The sequence below is a fragment of the Augochlora pura genome, chromosome 10 (assembly GCF_028453695.1).
Source record: "Augochlora pura isolate Apur16 chromosome 10, APUR_v2.2.1, whole genome shotgun sequence".
NCBI classification, from domain to species: Eukaryota; Metazoa; Arthropoda; class Insecta; order Hymenoptera; family Halictidae; genus Augochlora; species Augochlora pura.
In genome coordinates, this window is record NC_135781.1 from 30,764,870 (window position 1) to 30,780,056 (window position 15,187).

At 45.6% G+C, this 15,187-nt stretch overlaps 1 protein-coding gene across 3 annotated transcripts in view; it reads right to left on the reverse strand.

The window, feature by feature from the left end:
* Dpr12 (defective proboscis extension response 12) overlaps window positions 1-15,187 on the reverse strand; it is a 201,916-nt gene that overhangs the window by 147,739 nt on the left and 38,990 nt on the right. The window lies entirely within an intron of this gene.

The following is a 15,187-nucleotide window of genomic DNA, read 5'->3' on the forward strand; positions in this document are numbered from 1 at the left end:
GACACTGTTCTCAATATTTTCGCTTGAGTGAGTAATATATTTAATTCAAAAATGACAATGGCGATCAATACACAATTATTTAGATTTTTCATTATTCCGAATATCAACGATGAAACTCTAAAAGAATCTTGACGTTTTACTTTATCCTACTGTATTAAGAATTAATCTAGAATAGAAACAATTTAACTATCAATTTTAAAGCCGTTCAGATTTCTAACTATTTTTTAATGAAACATTTTATTCAATTACTAGAGTCTGTCGATCTATCCACTTACACCGTGATGGAACTTCAAATAAAAATGTAATCTCGTGAAATAAAATGTCATCGATGTGATTCAACAATTTCATACGAAAATTCTATTATTTGAAATCTTGATAGAAGAAATAAAATGCCTGATTCGTTCCTTGATGATTAAAAAAGCGAACTGAATGGAGACCCAAGTAACGAGTCCCCCAAAAATAATTTTACTCAGATATTCAGAAGTCAAGCTGCAAACTTGCTTCGTGACGGGACAAAAGGTCCACCGTTGCCGATTGCAACAGTTCGACGAAAGTCGTTCGCGCGCAATTAGTTTCCAAAACGCGTTCAATATTTCGCGCTATTCGATCATCGACGAGCCACACGTAAAATCGCGAAAATCGGTGCTGGCGCGGCTCTGCGAACGAATCCCAGCTCAGACGCGGCGCGGCGCGGCGCGGCGCGGCGAAAGGGTTAAAAGCTTTACGCTGCTAATTAAATTAGTTTCAACGCCGGTTATAACACACCCCCCCTGTATAATTACATTCCATCCAATCGAAGCCTAACCTCCCCGGCCCTGGCCGCCCCTATCCTACCAGCAAGAATCACTGCTGTACAATGTACGCGCGCGCTCCGCGTCCACCCCCTAATGAAACCTTGTAAATTTCACGCTCGACTCTTGTAATGATTACCAGTAATGGGCCCGGTAGTATCATTAAACGATCCCGAGTAAAGTTCGTTGGCACGCTGGCTCGGATCAACCGAGCTGTTTATACCCCGCGTATCTGTTTACCGCGGCGGCATTTCTCATCCGACCCCCTCCTCCTCCTCCTCCTCCTCCTCCTCCCCCGAACCCCCCTCGCGCCCGACCGCGCGCTCGCGTAAAAATATCGTGTCGCGCATCGCTCGCATCGCGATCATTTTATCCGCGTGAGATCTGAATTTCGCGGACACGGCGCGCTGCGGCCCCGCTCGTTGCCCGCTCGATCGCATTAATTCCCGACCTCTTCCATTATAACCTCGAATCAGCCCATAATAAATTTAGCGACTAACAAGGCACCGGCGCGCGCCTAAGTAGCTCCCCACTGATTCCGATCAAATTCAACCGACGGTGATCGCGATTTTCAACGGAAATACCGTCGGCGTTTATAATCCGGTCAGATTATTCTTTAAAACGTTTCCGAAGCGGAGCGAATTCTCTTCGGATCGTAAGAAGTCCACGGAGGTAAAGAAGAATCGATCTCGTGTAAAATGCTTTTGCCTTTATGGATTTCTTTTGCTCGGTTTTATTCGTCTGCCATTTCTATCGCGACTTTAATATTTAGGAAGTAATATTTTAATGTAATATGTATAGTTTCATCGCTTTTGCTATTTTTTTCTGATTAGCGTTACGCATAATATTACAGTAATATCACAGTAACAATATTCACAATAATATCAAGGAAGCATAGTAATTATTTACCAAGTATTTAAACAATTTCTCGCGACGGTCGAGGTAAACGACTGCGCCCTCCGTAAGGTAATTTAATTACCGAGGGTAATTTTCACCCTCCGACTACAAATGCTCGGCCACAACCAGGAAATCCATAAATCGACCATCTTTTTAGGTCGAGCACATTGCACCGTACAGGGGGGAGGGGGGAGGGGGCAGGGACATCGCGGAAATATTTCGAAACGAACAAAATAACGCGCGAAACGATAGATAAACGACATCGAATTTCGGAAAAGCTTTTCCGGCCTGAACGCGAATTACGCCGGTGTCCACCCCCCTCCGCCCGGAACGCATAAGCGCGGCGAAGCATCGAGAGTCGGAAACTCTCGATACGAACTTTCGTACGAATCCGACGAATTCGAGTGTACACCGTCGAAAACTTTCGATGGCATCGACGTGGCGCGGTGCGTCGTTCGACTGGGTGGGTAGGGAGGGACGGGGAGGGACGGGATGGGGGAGAGGGGAGAGGAAAAAAGGAGGCAGACGAGAAGAAAGTTGGAATTCCCGGCGGGATATTAAAAAAAATCATTAATTATAGCAGGCCGGCGCATGCGCGCACGCACGAGCGTCGACGCCGGAACGAGGATCCTCTTCATTGTTATTTGTACAACTTTCCGCGCACGGCATGTCCGACGACCGCCTAATAATACGTTTAAAGTTCGCCCGCGGCGAAATGAAACGAAAACAACAAAAAATGATAATGTTTTCCCGTTCGTCGTAGTTCTCTAACGAGCCGATTTACGTTGTTGTTGTTGCTGCTGCCTGCCTGCCCGCCGTCGCTGTTGTCGGGCGTTTTTACCCTCATCGACCCGTCGGAATGCCAAGCGGAGACCGTGGTCGGCCACCCCCCCCCCCCCCCCCCCCCCTCCCCCCCTTCCCCGCACCGCCGCCCTAACGCGTTGTTATTAAAAAGTTCCTTCGGCGTTGTCGCGATCGCGGACACATTTTTCACTTACATGGAAATCCTAGCCTTATTCGTCGCAGCCATTACAGCGGGTGTACGCGGGTCGTCATCGATTTCAATTTCGCGGAAGGTATTTCCACCGGTTTTACGCTGTCGTTTCTGTTCGGCGGGGGGCGGGGGGGAAACTGGCCGTCTGCTTCCCTATAGGCATTCGAGCCTATTTTTTTCCCCGTCTTTATCGATGCGCCGCCAGCCACGAAATCGCGGAAATGTTCGATCATTATCGTGATTGCTGTGTTTTCTTTTATTTCGAAATACTCGTTTCAATCCCGCGGGCCGATTCCCTTCCGTAACAATATTTATTTGCCAAGAAACGAAATTATTAATAACAATACCGTCGAATAATGTTCTCTCGTGTTCCGGCGGATGGAAACATCGGCGGGCCCGCCGAAGTTTCGTAATACAAACCAAAAGGATTGACAAAGGTGTTGCCATTTATGAAATTCCATCTAGCAGTAACGAAATATACTGCGCTGGGAAAAACATTTCCTGTATCATTACCGAACGGCGGGGGAAATGTGTGAAATTTTAGCTATATTTTAATTTCTCGAATCATGTTGTAATGTAACCAAAAGGGCCGAGAGACGCGTTATTATTTATAAAATTCCGTGTAGCAGAAATGAAATATGTTGCGCTGTAAAAATATCGCTGCGTCGTTATTAACAGCAAAGAAAATGGGTGTAATTGAATCCATATTTCAACTAGACTGTGGAATTTTACGGGAATTCGAAATTGCATCAATTGAGAGAAATATAAACTAAATAGCAGGTTATTTCTTTCCGCAATAATTTTAAACAATTCGGAGTAATAAATTGATAGCTTTAAATTCTTTTAGTTTAGATTAAATTGCAACTGCTCTATTTTAATCTGAATATATAAAATCCGCTTTACAATTTTTATCAAAACGATTATACTAAAATTATATTATATTATTTTATATTGAGACGCTATATTATATGACATTTGATATCGTTACAAAATTATTACCGAAAGGTGTAACAAATATATAGCAATGTTCATAATCACCGCAAAATACCATAGAAAATCGTATTCACATTTCCCCTCCCCGAGAAACTACAAATCTCATCGCAAAAGAGTTACACGTTGAAGACACCATAGTAAACCCGCGTCACCATTGAATCCATCCTCGGCTCCGGCACGTTGTCTCCGCGTTATTCAATGAACAGAGACTTACCGGCTTTCGTATTTTAACATCAATCACGCTGTCCCATTTTTTTAAAACCAATTTCCTGATGAAAAACTTGTGCTCTTCCGTCGACCGTCACGGTAACAAATGGTCCCCCGCTTTCTTTCTCTCCATTCGAGATACCGCAAAACCGGGATACGCGCAAATAGTCCCGGTGTTTTCCTCGAGGATGTGGAAAACTGTAACGCGCGGTGTTCAACGCCGTCGCAGATCTCTATCGCTGCTCTGATAATCGCCCCTTTCGGCCCGGAAGCGACCCGATAACCCTCGTTGATTAGATCGCGCCCGTATGTCGGAATATAGTTTTGGGGTAGATATCGATGGGGTAGATACCGCGTTCGCACCCTCTACGGTGTTAAAGAGGAGTGTCTCGCGACATCGGCGTCTCGATACGAAAACCAACGTAGATAGAAAGAGAGAAGCGTATCAGTGCTTGTTCCTAAGGAACTTTAGGAGTTTTATTATCGTCTTATTATTATAGTTTTTATATTGTAGTGGTATAATTGCTATAATATAATATCACATTATATAATATATGTAACGTAATAATTTTGTATTATTAATATAATGTAATAATTATATAATATATAGAATGTAATATATAGTAATAGTTATTAAATTATAGTATTACGATTATTTTATTATTGTTTTAATATTTCTAAACATTCATTTGATTGCGTTGAATTAAAAAAGTGTACGATAGTACTTATCTCCATGACTACTAACCTAATATCGTTAACAAGAAAACCAGAATTTTATATAAATTTAAATTAAATATTCGTATAATAATAAATAATCTTAAAATAATAATAATAAAAGGTCTCCAGAAAATGATGTCACATTTCTGTACAACCCTCTGCGTACATTATTTCGACAGTATTGTAATAAAAGTAATAGCACAACGTTACTTTGAATATTGTATATACCGTACGTATACATTGTATGTACATGATAATATTGTAATGCACAAAATGCTCGCGCCGCGCCGGTGACGATCGTTCACGAAATGGTTTTCATCCGAATCGAATAAGCATTTAAGTATCCATTTACGTTCTCCCTCTAACAGAAGAGCGCGGCAGCGGTAAAGCCCGCGTTTGTCAGTGGTTGGTACGGTCAACGATTTGGTTTCTTTGATGGACGAAGCGGTAGTGGTACGTGGAAGAAGTTCGATTCCGCTGACGAGAAAATCGTGCGCCGCGGCGCGCCCAGGGTAACAGATTTCTTTGCGACTCGCCCGATTCCATAAATCTGTCTATAAAAATATGAACTTGTATAAACATCCGGCGCTTTATAATATCTTGCGAGCTCCGTGGCTTGTCTCTTTCCCTCTCTCTCTCTCTCTCTCTCTCTTTTTCTCTTTCTCTTTTTCTCTTTTTCTTTCTCGCTCTCCTCATGGAAAGGACAATGCCGAGCTTGTGGCGAACCAATAAATTTCTAAATAGAAAGTAAGTTTGATAACCGGAGGAACAACTCTCCGTGCCGAGCTTACTTCTTTGTTCTCGCGTGTGCCGTCCGCAAAGTTTCGCCGGGCTGCCTCGGCGCAAGCCCCCCCCAGCGCAAAACAGAAACAGTCCGGGTTGCGGACTCGCAAATATATAGAAAGTGGCTGGTAATAAAATAGGAGCCCCGCGCGGAGTCCGGTCACATACGCGGATCCGTAGCGCGGTTCATTCATAAGCATCCGACGGTGTCTATCGATCTCGAACGATATACCCGAAAACGCGGGATACGTGAGGTTTATACGGAGGATCAGAATTTTTAGTCAATTTCCGGTCGGCCATGCTGAATACTAATGCCCGCGGTGGCTCATTGTGCCCGCTAACACGCGCGCGCGCGCACACGGTCGCGCGCCGAGGGAAAACATAGTATTCGCGGATTGTTGACTTTGTTTGCCGATCGGCACTGCCGTCACGAAGCCAACCGCCGGGGTCAAAATTATTTGTGGACTGTCTCGCAGGATTTTGACTTCGCAGACATACGATGCGGTGGCTGCTCTTCGACCGTTTCCGATTTTTATTCAATCGATACGTTTATAATTTATATTAATACAATATAGTTACCTTACAATATCGTGTCAGACTCGTCATGAAAATTTGGAACATGGTCTATTAAATATGGATGTGTTTCAAGTCTTTTAAATAGAAATAAAATTCTACCTTTCTGTCACGAATATTTAATCATTGAAATTAAGATTGTCAAACTTCAAATATTAAATTCGTCATGAATAATTGAGACTTGGTCTTTTAAACATGGATGGCATTCGAGTCTCTTAAATAGAAATAAAATTCTAGCCTTCTATCACGAATGTTTAATCATTGAATTTAACATTGTCAAACTGTAATTATTAATTATCTGTCTGTCGTAGGATTTTATTAGTCACAGACAAGTGTTAACCGCGTTAAATGCGAACATACCATAGTACAAGGAGTTAACCACTTAAAAAACTCCCTGTGGATTAAAATAATGTAGAAAACTTTGATGAAATATTGCGGTGTAAGTAGTTGTTTAATATCTCCTAATTTAGTTACCGGATTAAAAATGTTAGAGAAGCGCTTACAAGCTTACAACTTACTAAATACGCTAACGAACTTTATTGTAATAATGCATCGTGAATTAAATGCTAGAAGCATTCATTATTAAACTAAGAATCTTTATTTAAAAATAAAGAATGTCCGCGTCGACTGTGAGAAATTTATTCGTCACAAATAATTGACGATAAATTAGACCATTAAGTAAGTACTTCAGAAGGGGGGATTCGTGCCCGCGGAGCTAATAAATTATGCGTCCGTTACTGATTGGTATCTTTAAAACGGCTCGTGAATCGTCACGATCACGTCAGTCACGATAAGCCTTTGATATCGTACGGGAACGCAATGCAATAAGAACTGTAATGAAGAATCTAGTCTTACGACCTTGACTCCGTGTTAACAGTGGAACGTGACAAATTGTAAAAGGCCATTAATTTTACAATGCTCGTGGACTTTATCTGCTATCGTTCGGTCTTTAAAATTTCACTGAAAACAGGATCGATGAGAAACATCGGCGCACGTTTGATTACCAAACTCTGAATTTTTGAGGATTGTAATAAAAATTCATTAGTTGGCATTTGGAAAAATGGAACAATAGAATTTAAGAACACTGATGTGCTATACTCAGTTGTATAATCAAAATGTCCTATTTAACCATATTTAACCTATAATAAATATCTAAAATAAATATATAAAATAAATCCTACTTAACCCTATTACTACCCATTTCTATTTATATTCTCATTTTTTACTAATTTTTGATATTAGGAAAAATACATATTTTTTGTACGTTGCAAAATCGATCGACTTTTCACGAAAAAAATGTGCATTTTTCATAACCAAGCTTCAAATATTGTGGCAATTATATTCTCGCGACGGTGAACTCCAGTTTCTCGCAGCGACCGCAGAAAAGTCCGACAAAGTCGCCTAATCACCGCCGGCAATCAACGCAATGGGACAAAGTCGGCGTCGCGCGGTACTTTGTCGGCTCCTCCGTAGTCATTTAATCACGGCTCTCCCAGAGAAAGGGTAGCCGGTAACGAGACCGGAAGTTTGCATAAACATCGGCGGCCCGCTGATTAGTATCGGAGCGTGTCTGCGCGCGCGAGTTCGCGACAGACGATGAATTCAATTTGCGTTCAGTCCCGATAACACCGCCGTGGAAAATGTCTCCGGGCTGACGGTGCGTCGCCGCAGCTGCGGCGTCGTGGATCGCAAGTTCTTAATCCCGTTCGTCGCTCGGCAGCGACCCCCCCCTTGTAAAACGTCGAGAGGCCTGGGCGACGTCGGGTGTTATCCTCGGCATAGGGGTCGGCGCGGTCCCCGTCTCGTGTAAACTTCTCGCCCCGTCCCCGGGGTGTTCGCCGGGGACAATTAAGACATCGGGGCGCCGTCTCTATCGGGTATTAATAAATATCTGATTTGCTTTCAATCTGCCGGGGAAACCACCCCCGTGCGCTCGCTCGCGCCGCAACGAAGGGTCGAGGGAAGCGCGAAGACTAATGACACCAGGGGGGTGAGAAATAAAAGGGAGCCGAACAGAGAGAGGGAGAGAGAGAGAGAGAGAGAGATATCCGTGGCCGGACGGAAACGAGCGGGGAGGGATAGGTTGCTCCGAGAGAAAAGAAGGGGTGGCAACTGCGAGAGAGAAGGATCGGTTGTCAACACACCGACGTCCGTAATTTCCTGACAGGGTCTGTAAGGGCAGCCCGCGGAACCAACTTGCGGAAAACTGGGACGCCTGGTAGAATTAACGTAACCGACGTCGAACCGGCTCCTGCAACCCCTCGGCCGCGCGAGTTACCTATCTGCCGTGATCAATGGCACGTCCGGAGTAGAGAAGGCTTACTCGGTGCCTCGTAGGGTGTGAATTTATGGCGACCCGGCGGCCTTGAGTCCTCGGAGCTTTTATAATTGCGCCCGAGGGTAAAGACTCGCTCGTCGGCGAGCCCGGCCTCTGCGCTCGGTCTGTTCCCCGCCGGTTCCGCGTCGCGGTCGAGCGGAACCGTTCGCGCGCGACGCTGTTCCCGGAAATATCGGTTTTCGAGACACGCTATTCTATATATTCGAACAACGCTCGGTCTCTTGTCAGAAAATGTTGCATTTATGCGAGATCTTGGCGACAATGGATCGCGACGATCCTCGACGGTGCACTCTCGTCGGTTCGATGCCGGATAAAGCGGCGAGAAAAAGTCGCGGGAGGAAGGTTTGAGTGGTCTTTGTAAATGAGAGTCTTCAAGCCAGCGATCGTTTCAGCGCCGACACAAATTTCTCTCGACCGCTTCACGGTTATTTGAGTTTGACAAATTCGCGGGAGAGGTTCTGCTCTCCCGTCTTTCCACGCTCGCGCGCTCTCGCTTAAAAATTCGCGACGAGACCGAACCAGCAGCGGCGGAGGGGCCGACGACGGCGAGTCGAGCCGGCGAATCGGCGTAAGCCCCGCGTATAAAAGCCCGAGTCCGCGCGTATCGGTATGCAAACGATCAGCTGGTGCTCGGCGCCGCGGGAATCGAGGCCCCTTTCGTATTCAAACTAAAAGATTAATTCTTCAGTGAGGCGGCCGGCGAAGGCGAAGGCGAAGGCGAAGCGGGGAGGGGGCCGGCCTCGTTCAACGGGCGCAAACGAGCGCGCGAACGTGGAAAAGAGAAGTGTCTGAAAATCGTTGAAAGTAACCGTGACGTCGCAACAATAAACGGAACACAATGGTTTCAATCGTATCGCGCGGCAGCGGCGCGAGTGCCGCGCTATTTTCATTCGAAGCATCCTCGGGAGCGGCTTACAAGAAGCTCGAAAAAAAAGAAGGAGAGGAGAGAAGGAGGCGAGAAAGAGAGAGGGAGAGAGATCGGCGGCGACGCGACCGGGGGCGGAGAAGAGAAGAAGAAGAAGTAGAAGAAGAAGAAGAAGAAGAAGAAGAAGAAGAGAAGAAGGAAAAAAAGGAGGAAGGAATCGCGACCGATCGATAAGGCACTTAACCTGTTTAGCGCGATTAATCGCATTGCGGATAATGAATCTGTAACGAGCTTCGGCTGGGAACGCCGATCATCGGATTCGCGATCACGATGGAAAATTGCGAGGCGACGCGCGAGGCCGACCGCTCTCGCGTTTCGTTCCGATCTGATTTTTCCCCCGCGTGTGTGCCGTTTCGCCGAAAAGTACGCGCTCGGCCGAAAATTAGACGAGTTCATTGATACGGTAATCGTTTCGCCGTCGGTCTTGTTGTTCGCCGACGGTTGATCATCGATCAGCCGGCAGACCATCGAATTTCTTCGAGCGGCCCCCGGGGACAAAGATTGCCGGGGCCCGAATTAAAACGGAAATTAGATCGCTCGAAAAACAGAGCCGCGGATAAATGTTATTCCATACGGCGAGCTCCGCTCCATCGCGCGCGGAAAACGGAATCACCGTCCTCGTAAGCCGCCGGACGACCGGGCGTAAAAGTAATAACCTGGCCCCGTGGCTTTTTATGCAAATTCATAATGTTGGGAAACCGGCTACGCGGGAACACGAGTCGAACAGAAACTTGTTTCCTTTATTAGGAGTTTTCATTACCGTGAACGTATTACGAAAGCTGTCTTAAACTTCAATAAAAATGTTCCGCTCCGCCCGTGCTCGCTGTTCATCTCCGCGCGACCGCGATATCGCCGGCGAAATACCATAAATGCGTAAAAACACCGTAATAATGTCCACTGTTCGTTTAGAACGCCGTGGCGCTTTGATCGCCGAAAACACGAATTTTCCGAGACCTTCTGAATAAATACAGTCGTGTTGCGCTCGTCTCGAACTTTTGAAACGTGTTTCTCGGAGATAATAATTTTTGCGTAAAGGTATAATTTCGCTGCAAAAATATACCCGGCGCTTGTATCTCCGTGGAAACAGAGATTCGGATAAATAGTTAATTTAGGTCAGTCTAGGTCGAGTAGAATAAGACAAACGAGGGATTAATAGTCGGACGTTTTTGAATATATAATTTCGATTCTTGTATTTCGTTTTTCGCTTTTTTCGCTCGTAAAAATTCAAGCGAGAATTCTGTTAATCTTTGCAAACAGCGACTCAGTTTCGACGAGAATTGGCCCATTTACCGAAGGTACAAGCAGTTTTATGCATAGAGCACGATTGATTTTTGCGATACGGGGCCAGCAATTCGGCAAACATCGTTCCGCGAAGAACACGGACGAACTTCCGTCACTGTTATAAAGTATACGGGAGGCTTTCCGTTTTATAACCTGCGAAATTGCGATCTTTTTACGCCTTCTTTCGTAATACTTTGGAATTATATACTTAAAACGCGGTGCGGGCGCTAACACGCGGAAAAGAACACTTTCCAAGCCGTCAAAGTAGAGTCGCTTTTACGAATACCCGGCGTTCCATCCCGTTCGGGATCTTCCAATTTACATTAAGCCGTGAACGAATAACAATCGCACGCGATTGCAACGAGGATACGAAATAAGATAACGAAAGAGATTACAATCCATTTGGCTGATCATGACAGACTGCTTTTACTTGCGCTCGTTGACCTCGCCGTTCCAAGTTAAATTCCTTTCGCGAATACGAGACCACGCGAGAGAATACTTCAGCATATACTTACACAGTGTATCAAAAAGTCGATTGGCATGTTCGAGTGTCTCACGACTTCCTCGAACGATGTTTTAGGCAACAGATAACTGTCCGTCTTCCCGTATTTCTGTATCGAATCCGGCGGTTCGAGTCCGTAACTCACTATAAAGTACAAATCGAGCAAGATTGCTTAAGTAAGACTCATAGGTTTGTTCGATCACCCACCCTAGGAAAAACGTAGAAGTTTGCCTGATAAACCGATCGGTGACAAAACAGAAAAAAAAGAGGAGGAGGAGGGGGTCAGGGGAGAAGGTGAAAAAGAGATCGGTAATGCATTTCCTATGTTTGAGAAGAAACTGCGACTAGCTGCGGGCGGGGATCAATTTTTTATTAGTTCGACAGAAGATCCCGAGGAAGGATGTCCCCCCGCCTTAAAATTTTCATGCGAGTCCTACAACTTTATGCGCCCGCTTGACGTCCCGTGCAATCCTTGAAATAGAACGCACCCGGCGAACGGGAAAATTCGAGGAGTTCCGCACGGAATTACGCCGTCGCGAGAACGATTCATAAATACACAGATTTCTATATCCACCGTGTCTCCGATATCCCTCGTCCGAACTCGATCGCGGCGAACATTATTACAACCGAGTCCGCGGAGATACTTCCGCGGACTCTTCGAAAAAAAAATAAAAAAAATTCATTCAATTTTAATTTGAAATTCCTTTGAAGCGGAGTTTTTACGCTGCGCATTTTCCCGGTAAACTTTTTTTTCTCCCCCCCTCTCCGTTCCGCCTTGGACAGAGGATGATTAAAGGGATGGGAATTGTTCAAACACGTTATTGAAATTTAAATGAATTTAATGAGTCGAGAATTCCGGGAATTCCCTGGCATTGCCGGCGCGATACTGCTTTCAATTCAAATTCGTAAAATAGCTAGGACACTTTGAATGGGACATTTGTTATGCGCTGCCGTTCGTATCTACCCATAGAAATCGGCGGCGCGATCTGTGATACTGAATCTCGTAAGCTCGCTGCGAGTTCCTAGCAATAAATAGCACAAAATTAACTAATCCTTGAGCGAGTTCATGGAAAAACTGCTCGAAAATGATGTGTTGATTATCTCGCTATAGGTGGAACAATTACAACGAAATGTGAAGAATAAAAGTGTTAATTTGAAATAATTAAAAATATTGTGTAGAGATGAAGTCTGGTCTGTAAATATGTAGACACTTGTTACTTTTGATAAATTAGTGATATACCATTAAAATAAATGCTATAAACAATATATATCAGTGTATTCTAGGTCAGATATGTATTCACTAATATCAAGAACTATTAAATTGATTAATTATTATTAAATTAAGTCTTTCAACAGGAGGCAGACTAATGTAACTAAGAAACATCTAAAATCTCACATAATATTTATAAAAATCTAGTTGAATAAGAGAACATTTCTCCAAATAAAATACCAAAATTAGTAAAAGAAAATAAAAATTTCCTTCGTAACAATCGATCTAATATTAAATACATTATTTGTAAAATATATTCTCTAATACAGTAGTAAATAAATTTCGTACCAACAGTCATCAATTTCGCAACTTCGGTCCAGTTAATTACCTTAATTACGAAAGCGCGCGCATAGTTATGCACGCGGTTGTTTATCGCGCATAATCTCGACGGTCGGACATCCGTAAAAACTCGGCAAAATCCGCGAACGCGCGCGTACATACCGGAGAGAGAGCTTTCGTCACAGGTGCGACACTCGGGCGCTTTCGGGTAACCATAAGTTGCTCTCGGCTGATGTTTCACGGTGAACGATTAATTATCCGCGTTGCATTAGGTATCGCGTTATCCACTTGAGCCTGGCGTGCTCGCGCGCGTACACGCCGGCGAAATTGTTAATATGGATGATTCGAAGGGGAGCGGCGGCGCGGCCGGCGTTGTCGCGCCGATACGACAAATTCTCATCAACCGTTAACGGCAGGATGTTCCCCGCTCGGGCATTTAAAGAGTTTAGCAACGATGCCCTGCGTATATCGCGGATTGTTCATGCAAAAATAGAGTAATTCAATTTCCGTGTAACAATCGGCCGGGGGATTAAATGAAACGGTCGAATAGGCGGCGGCTATGCTCGCCGAGAATTGAATCCCCCGCGGAGCGATACATAAATCTTCGCGATGCGTAACCATTGTTCTTCAGGCGGGCCGCGGGGGGCCGAAGGGGGGGGGCGGAAGAGTCGCAAGGACCGGCGGGGGTGCAACAAAGGGAGGGGGGCGAGACAGAACGGACGGGATTCTTTTCGCGCGATCTCTTGAATATCCAACGGAGTTTGCATAAATAACGAATTGTTGAATAACGGCCGGGGGACTGAAAATCACCGCGCGGTGGAAATTCGATGAGCGCGTTATCTCTATGCGTGCAACGGCGTGCACGATTCGCGAGATTTGCATTTAGAAAATGATATGTAGTTAGCCGGTCTACGGCTCGGTTCTACCTTCCGCTCCAATCTTCGAACCCGTCTCCACTTCGCGCCTCTGTCAAACGGAATATGTCGCGCGAGCGGATGCGGTTTATTGAGACGCGCATTTGCATGCCGTTCGGAAAGGTCTTCCCATAAAAATTCAAAACGATCCTTAACGAGATTAAATATCACTGCTCTACAGGAATGGTGTCAACGGGTTCGACGTAGGACGGCCACTCCGGTGGTCAATAATCTTGCGTGCGATTCTTCCGCTGCTTTCGTCGCGACGCTCTTCCCTGCTTATATTTTCGCCCTTAATTTTCTAAGTCGAGTTAATTGGCGATCGCGTTCTCGGGACACGCTGTTAATGAAACCAGCGTTGAGGAACTGCATAATGGAGACGACCTATCTGCGCGAGGCTGCATCGTCGAATCGAATACCAAATTAGAATTTATTTTACTCGCACACATGCTCGCTGTGTTATTTCATCCGAAATTTCATTTTGGCCACCGCGGCTGATTGAACGAGTTGTGACACCTGTCTTGGCAGGACATTAACCTGGCAGCGTAGACATACATCGTACCGGCGGACCGTTTAAAATCAGATCCACGCTACGGCGAAAATGTAATTAAGATATCCGAAGTATTGTGAGAGAGCAGAATCTCATTCCACGGATGTGTTCTAATTCGGAGTCAGATTGATAAGGTTCACTGAAGCAAATGAAATTATTGTGAGCAGACTGTAGAGTTCTTTATGCAAATTTCAAGTTTTAATTGACGGGGAAATTTATAACGTCGCATACGGACGGACGAGTTTAAATTCATTATTTCGCGAATTTATGAATCGCGTCGTTCCGAATTTACAACGATGTCGAAACGATTGAGGAACAAATGAACGCGTAACATCTTTGCTTGGATTATTTTCAATCTCGCAGAAGCACGCGCTAACCAGCGGGGTTCTGGATCGCCGTCTTGGTTCAATTACGCGTGGGATAGATTTGATTGACAACGGAATCTCATTCGTCGAGGCCGGTGAGTCATCGTTCGGCGGGAACAGCCTTTGTCATCGTACGCCTTCTTCTACGCGTAACACGACGCCCGGATTGCCCGGGTGATTGATCGGTTTGGATTCGCCGCCGGACAGACGAAGAAACACGCTCCGAGCATCGGCTCGGATCGCGATTGAAATGTTCCGTGGATAATTGTGCGGAAAAAAAAAGTTAAAAGAGAGAAGAAGAAGAGCCGGCGCGCGATCGCGAAAGCCCTGCCACGGCACGGCGTCGGAGGCGCGCAGGTAAACGCATTATCATCCGCTGACACACCGGCGAGGGGGACGGGAGGAGGGCTCGGTGGCGCGCGCGGAATAAGGTTTCGCTTTGTTGATCGAATTCGCTGTAGGCCAGTCAACACAGAGCTAAACTTCCTTCGGGATTCGCAGAGCGACAAAGTGACGGCGAAGCGAGCAAATTGGCTTTCTTTCGTCTTACTCGGAAACGCCATTAAACGGCGCAGCTTAACTTCGTTTCGCTGGCCGCCTTTTTTCGCGTACCAATACACTCGTACGATTTCCCCTGACACCCGCTCGCGATATCCCGGCTCGTCTCGGACCCGCGCCGTTTAACCCTTCACCTGGCACGGGCGCGCTCGCAAACGCGACGTCGAACGGATGCCCCACGGTCCACGGACGCACGAAAATGTCGCCTGCCGGTCGGCGCTTTACCCTCCGAACGGCAGCCGCGCGGACG